Source organism: Lissotriton helveticus, chromosome 7 (assembly GCF_964261635.1).
Source record: "Lissotriton helveticus chromosome 7, aLisHel1.1, whole genome shotgun sequence".
Classification (NCBI taxonomy): Eukaryota; Metazoa; Chordata; class Amphibia; order Caudata; family Salamandridae; genus Lissotriton; species Lissotriton helveticus.
The window spans coordinates 584,368,868-584,375,125 of record NC_136068.1 but is presented as its reverse complement, the minus strand read 5'-3'; the positions used below and the strand labels follow the sequence as shown (position 1 = coordinate 584,375,125).

At 39.8% G+C, this 6,258-nt stretch overlaps 1 long non-coding RNA gene across 1 annotated transcript; it reads right to left on the bottom strand.

Moving 5' to 3' along the window:
* Positions 1-3,009: 3,009 nt before the first annotated feature.
* On the bottom strand, positions 3,010-6,237 carry LOC144768777 (uncharacterized). Its single transcript, XR_013598629.1, has 3 exons — positions 4,893-6,237; positions 4,426-4,815; positions 3,010-4,336 (listed from the first exon to the last, which is right to left on the bottom strand). It is a non-coding gene; the product is annotated as an uncharacterized LOC144768777 (long non-coding RNA).
* Positions 6,238-6,258: the final 21 nt, after the last annotated feature.

Below are 6,258 nucleotides of genomic sequence, written 5' to 3'. Positions count from 1 at the left end.
TTATTAGCACTTTTCTTGCTTTAGTCACTGTTTTGTAAACAATAGGTTCTGGTTCAGGTTGAGGGTATCTTCCTCTTTTGCTATCGTGAATGTTTTCTCCACTTGATGCCGTATGGGTCGGGAGAAGACAAACCATAGGAGAAAAGGAAGAAAAAAAGGAAACGCTCCTGAGTCATCTGCTTTTAGGTATGTGCCACCATCACCTTCAAAACCTGTGTTAGTGGTCCGAACTGTTATGCGTTCTGTAGACACATTCAAGCGACTTTCAGCAGGAGGCAGTGCTGGGGAGTAGTGAAGGGGTAAAGTAGGTGCTCAGTAAACGCCCTGGAGGAGTCCTCAGAGTCAACTGGCGCTTCCCACTGTCACAAATTATTTAAGGAGTGCCCATATTGGGGAACCCAGGACTTGCCTTATGCCACAGCTCACTGGACGAGCTGCAGCAGCCGGGACCTCAGCGTTCATCGCTCCTGAGAGCTCTTGCTTCTGTGCGCTGCCTCTCTGGCCCTCATCCGTGTCCAGCGCAGTAGTCGCTCGTGCCGGTTGGCGTCCTCTCTCAGTCTACCCGCCTCTGTGCACACGATACAGCCTTGAAGCTCAACTCCAACTCAATACTCCTGCGTCGCTCTTTTCACTCAAGGATCCATTCACCAATTCATGCTACATTTGTATCTCCACCGCAGCTCCACCCTGCTTCGACAGCTGTATTGTGCCGATAGCCCACATCGGAGTAAAAGACTGATACGTCGCTTACCACTTGTTCCAGTCCAATCCCGGCGGCCATGTTAGAATTCTCACAACCACACCCAGAGGTTTGGTCACAGCTAATGAATAGATTTCCACAAATCCGCATCAACATATCATTTAGGGCTTCTCGCACGGTATTGTGTTCAAATCGGTGTGCTCATTCCCATCTGTGCTGTCTATCCCACATACTCCTTTAGCAGGGAGCTAGCATAAGTGGGAATTAAAATCTCCCACCCACAAAAATGACCACTCACACGTTCACCGGACACTAGAATTATATAAATCACAATCAGGTAACTTAGTAATTTCAAAGTTCTTTTGATAAATTATTTTTTAAACGTTTACCACTAAGATCTTTGGTAATCCAATACACTCCAAACACACCAACATAATGAGGTGAAACAATGGGCTGTCAGTCACCAATCTGGAAAATTAATTTATGATCTAGATGACTAGACCACCTTTGGCCCTACCCTTTCTAGAAGCAATTGCTGGGTTACCAATGGTGATATATTAGTCAATAAAAAAAAAACCTCAAAAGCCCAGTTCTTTTGTAAACAAATACAATCAAAATGCTGTATATAAGTTTGGACAATTTAGTAATAATTCCATCCACATTCCAGGAGAAACACTGGAAGACATTGTGAGGTAATAATAAAATACTCACAATATACGCTAGTGGATAGGAACGAGGATGTAGCTGTGGAAGCAAAAAAACATCATAAGTTCTACCCCAATTTACCAGATACACCAAATACCCACTCTCCCACATTTGCATTCACAAGACCTCGACCTAATGGACAGTCATTTTCTTCTAGTAACTGCAGGGGAGCAAATTAATTCTTAGCTGGGTAATTAAAAGGAGACTGTGGTGCCATAGGATAAGCCAAATGAAGATTGAAATAATAGGGATGCATACCATACAATGATCTATGATAAATAAACTATGGTATGTATTGTATTGTGATTGCATTTATATAGCACTTACTACCCTTGATGAGGTGTTGAAGTGCTTTTTTGAAGAGTAGCACGCTACTCCGGAACCCATAAAGTATTAGTGGTGAATTAGTATAGTGAAATATGAAACTAATCTGAGAGATGCACATGTTAGTCTGTTATTTGGATTGAAAAGGATAGTGGAGGGATAGAAGAGGGAAGGATTTAGCCATTTTTTGTGTTTTTGGTAGTCATAGTAGTAGGAGGAGATTTGGGAAGAGTCAAAGGGAGGTGTAGGGGGAACAGTCAGAGGAAAGGGATTAGAAACGCTTTGATATGACCTTTATTCCACAAGATTATCAAATAAAACGCATGCTACAAGGATATGTTTGAATTGCATGCTTTATTTTAAAATTGGGCAATAAGGACTGTCTGCCTCAGTTTCACTCCTTGTGTAAAGAAATGAAAAAAGAAGGGGGGACAAAAACAAATCCGTTCCCAAATACTGTGCCACAGACAATGCACATTACAACTGTGATTGTGAACCTGTGTAGTGCTTTGCTCGCTCAGGGACCTGATGTACAAAAAACAAATGTACTGATTCCTAAATTGAGATTCATGCGGAGTCAAAATTTTGGAAATGCTTAAGTTGATTGATATACATTTACTATATGCAAATAATGATTCAGTATAATCTGGTAGTACTTATAAAATACAGATGTGTAAATTGCGAATAATCTTTTACCAGGAGCTAATTAGGACCATACCCTGTTCAGGAAGTCTATTAACCCTACAGCCGCAGAGAACAGTAGAAGTTTGCCTCCCAGCTTAGCAGTTTCTCTTTTGAAGATATCAAACCAGAGGTGGGGAGTAGAGCAAAACAACATTTTCTGATGCTCAGTTGGAGATTCTGATAGAAGAGTGTGTGGGAAAGCATGGCTGTCTATTTGGAAATGCTTCCCTGTGTGTTCCTCAGTCCAGCAAAAAACAGATATGGACTAGAATTCAGCATCAAATAAATGCTGTAGGAGTGACAAAAAGGTTGGTTGAAGAAATTAGCACGAGGTGGTCTGACCATCGTTCCCATACAAATGAGAAGTTATCTAGCAGAATGAAGGAGGCATCAGTTACTGGAGGAGGCCACCGTAAAGAACCCACCTATGGAAGATATCACCAAACCCACCTTGCAGCCAGAAGCAATCTTGAGTGTACCTACTATTGAGACTTCTGCTCCACATCAGATTCATCAAGGGACTAGTATACGGTTTACATTTGTAAATATAATGAACTTTAAGTTACACCTGCACTTAAAAAAACATATAGCAATTATTTATTTATAAAACATTTTATTTAAAAAAAGCAACACGGTTAGATGATTAAAATGAAGTTTAAACAACGTTGTTATAAAAATACATCTCAGAATTATCTAGGTTTGCATACAATACATTGTGGGTAATTTAGTCCAGTGGGTAAAAAAAGAAAACATTCAGAAACCAAATACTCATATACATGTTATGGTTTTTGAAATTAACAAAAATAATTCATTATTGAAAAAGTAGGTATATAATATTCCTATAAATAAAAAATCAATTATCAATTTGAACAATGCTATTTTTGTAACTAAAAACCATCATCAGTAAACATTTTTTTGCTTCAGCTCAACCTACTAATAGTACACATGAAACTGAGAATGTGAGCGAGACATCATGCCAAACTTAAGTTGAAAAGACAGAAACTGTAATAAACTTTTCAACAGACACAGAAAGTAGAACAAGCCCTCAGTTTAACACTACTCCTTTAGTAAAGCAGGCTACAAATATTGGCACTTCGGCTGAAAATGAAGAACAAAGCATGCCAGCAGTACCTGTAGTGTATAAAGGAAGAAGGTCTGTAAAACAGGGTGGACGGAATGGTATGCAATTCGGCGGTAACTTATCACCTACTGCTGCACAATTTATTGTATTGGAGCAATCCATGGTAAAAATATAACACAAGCAGCACAGAGAAACATCTGAATTAAGTAGAAGGGTTGGAAGATTAAATAAAGAGAGACATTTCTGAAGTCAATGAGAATATGAAAAAAACAGGCTTTTGAGGAATTAACTTTAGTTATTAAAGAACTGGCCACACAAATGGCTTAAGCTTCAGTATCACACATGCCAACCAAGACACCAGAATACTTTGCCGCAAACTTTTGGACTTTCTGTGGAAAGGTTGGATACAGTGACATCAACAATGTATAGAAGAGAAGCTACCATGCAGTCTGAATTAGAACACCACAGTGACAATATGGCAAAAATCCTTGCTCAAATTATAAATACGCTTGAGGGAATACAAACAGTTAATGCCGTACATAGGTCACCACGGTCTTTTGGGGGGAAGTGTGGAGGGGCTCAAGTGTGAGCAGTATGTAAGTTGGTGAGTCTACTACACCTAGCAGCAATAGAAGACATAGTACAGAAGACAGGGAAGAACCACCCTCTGTTCACATCTACGATCAACTACTGGACATCAAAGGGATAAACAGTAAATAAAGCTATGACAATATGTATTACACCATTAAGATGATACAATGTATTTTCTTTCTTGAAATGGAAACAAATTCTGGTAGGAAAAAATATCAAATATTCTGTTGTGGTCCATCAGAAAACATAGTCTGTGAATAAACAGAGAAAAATAATGATTACTACTTTGAACATTTGCTGTAATATTGTTCTTCATATTAATCAAATATGTTGCCAGTACCTTAAAAATAGTTGTTTGCCACATCATCTCGGCGTGCACTTCCTTCATCAGCTCTTGCAGTATCAAGTCCTGGCTGTGGTAAACGAGGGGGAGTCTCTTCATTCTCCTCTTCAGAATCCTCACTTGCTGCTTCAATTGGTAGACTCCTACGCACAGCTAGATTGTGTAGCATGGCACATATGGCTATAATCTTGCAACACATTGTAGGGTCGTATTCCAGGGCACCCCGACTTTTATGGAGACATCTAAATCTGCCTTTAAGGAGTACAAATGTTCTCTCTATAATGCTCCTTGTTTGTTTGTGGGCAGCATTATATCTCCTTTGTTTAGGGGTACTAGGCTGTAAATATGGCGTCATAATCCAAGGGCTTAAGGAATATGCACTGTCACCTGAAATATAACACAGCTGGTTTAGTGGTTATATCATATTAAATTTAAGAAAGAAAGTAGACGTGCATAGTAATTACCTAAAAGCCAGCCGTCTCCAAAATCTCCTCTGGATAGCCGCTCATAAAGTCCACAGTGTCTAAATATATATGAGTCATGAGTGCTACCAGGGTATCGTGCCACAAGGTCTGTGATGAGACTTTTTGCATTACATACTACTTGTATGTTTAAAGAATGTTGGCTTTTATGGTTACGATACACATGCTCTGTGTCAGAAGGTGGGCAAATTAAAATATGTGTACTGTCTACACACCCAAGTACTTGTGGGAAATGCGCTACTGCATAGAATTGGATTTTGGTCGTTTCCAACTCTGCAGGGCTGCTAGGAAAAGAAATATGGGAATTAATCCTTGCCAACATTGCCTCTATGAAATTTTGGAAAACCCTACATAATGCACTTTGTGAAATCCCACCTGCTACAGCCACAGTACGTTGGTAGCTACCAGAAGCTAGCAGATGTAAACTACACAAAACTTGAATGTGTGTAGGAATTGCTACACTGCGTTGGGTAGGCCTGCTTAATAAAGGGTCCAGCTCATTAATTAAACTCAAAATAACCTGTTTTGTAAACCTATATCTGGCATAAACCTCCTCATCAGTTTGTTCAAACAAAGTCACCCTTTGCCTGAATATCCTTTCTCGCCTTCTTCTCCTCCTCTGTTGAGTTCCCAGAATCCGCATCCTCCTTACTACAGCATACAGTGCAGCCATTGTGAAAGCTTGCAAGGCATTTTGGGACACCTTTTACATTTTGCACCTAGTTATCCCCAGTTTCAAATTCATGGTATTTTGCACTTGAAAAACCATTTGTTCTATGAAATTACTTAACGGTAAATGCTTTTTATATCAAAATAGCGTTTTGCAAACTGGAAATCTCATTTAGTTTTCCTGTATTTAATAAACCACCAATTATTCAGTGTGGGTGCAGTTGTAAGAAATACTAATTTATAGAGCCTTAGAACATCACAGCCTATTTAGCAGTCGCTAACCAGTGTGCGACTGGTTACAGACTCGCAAACGTTCATACATCAGGCCCTTAGAGTGTAATTTGCATAGCCCACCGCCTGTTTGAATCGTACCAAACCTCTCTGACCACTCAAACGCAAAATGAAACCGAATTGAATTGAATGGTTTGGAAGACCGAGGAGAGGATCCTGTCCGTCGCAAAAAAGAGAAAGCAGAAAGCTTCTGAATTTAGGGTACTGATTGCAGTAACACTCGATCGGCTTGCAGGTCAGTACGAAGTATTATCTTCCTGGACGCTGGAAACGATCTGACTAGTATTATCCAAATCAAAGAACACATAAGACGTTCTATCCCACCAATGCCTCTATGGTCGCTGTAGGTCCCTCTGCCCTTACGCGCTTCTCCTGCGACGCTCTGTTC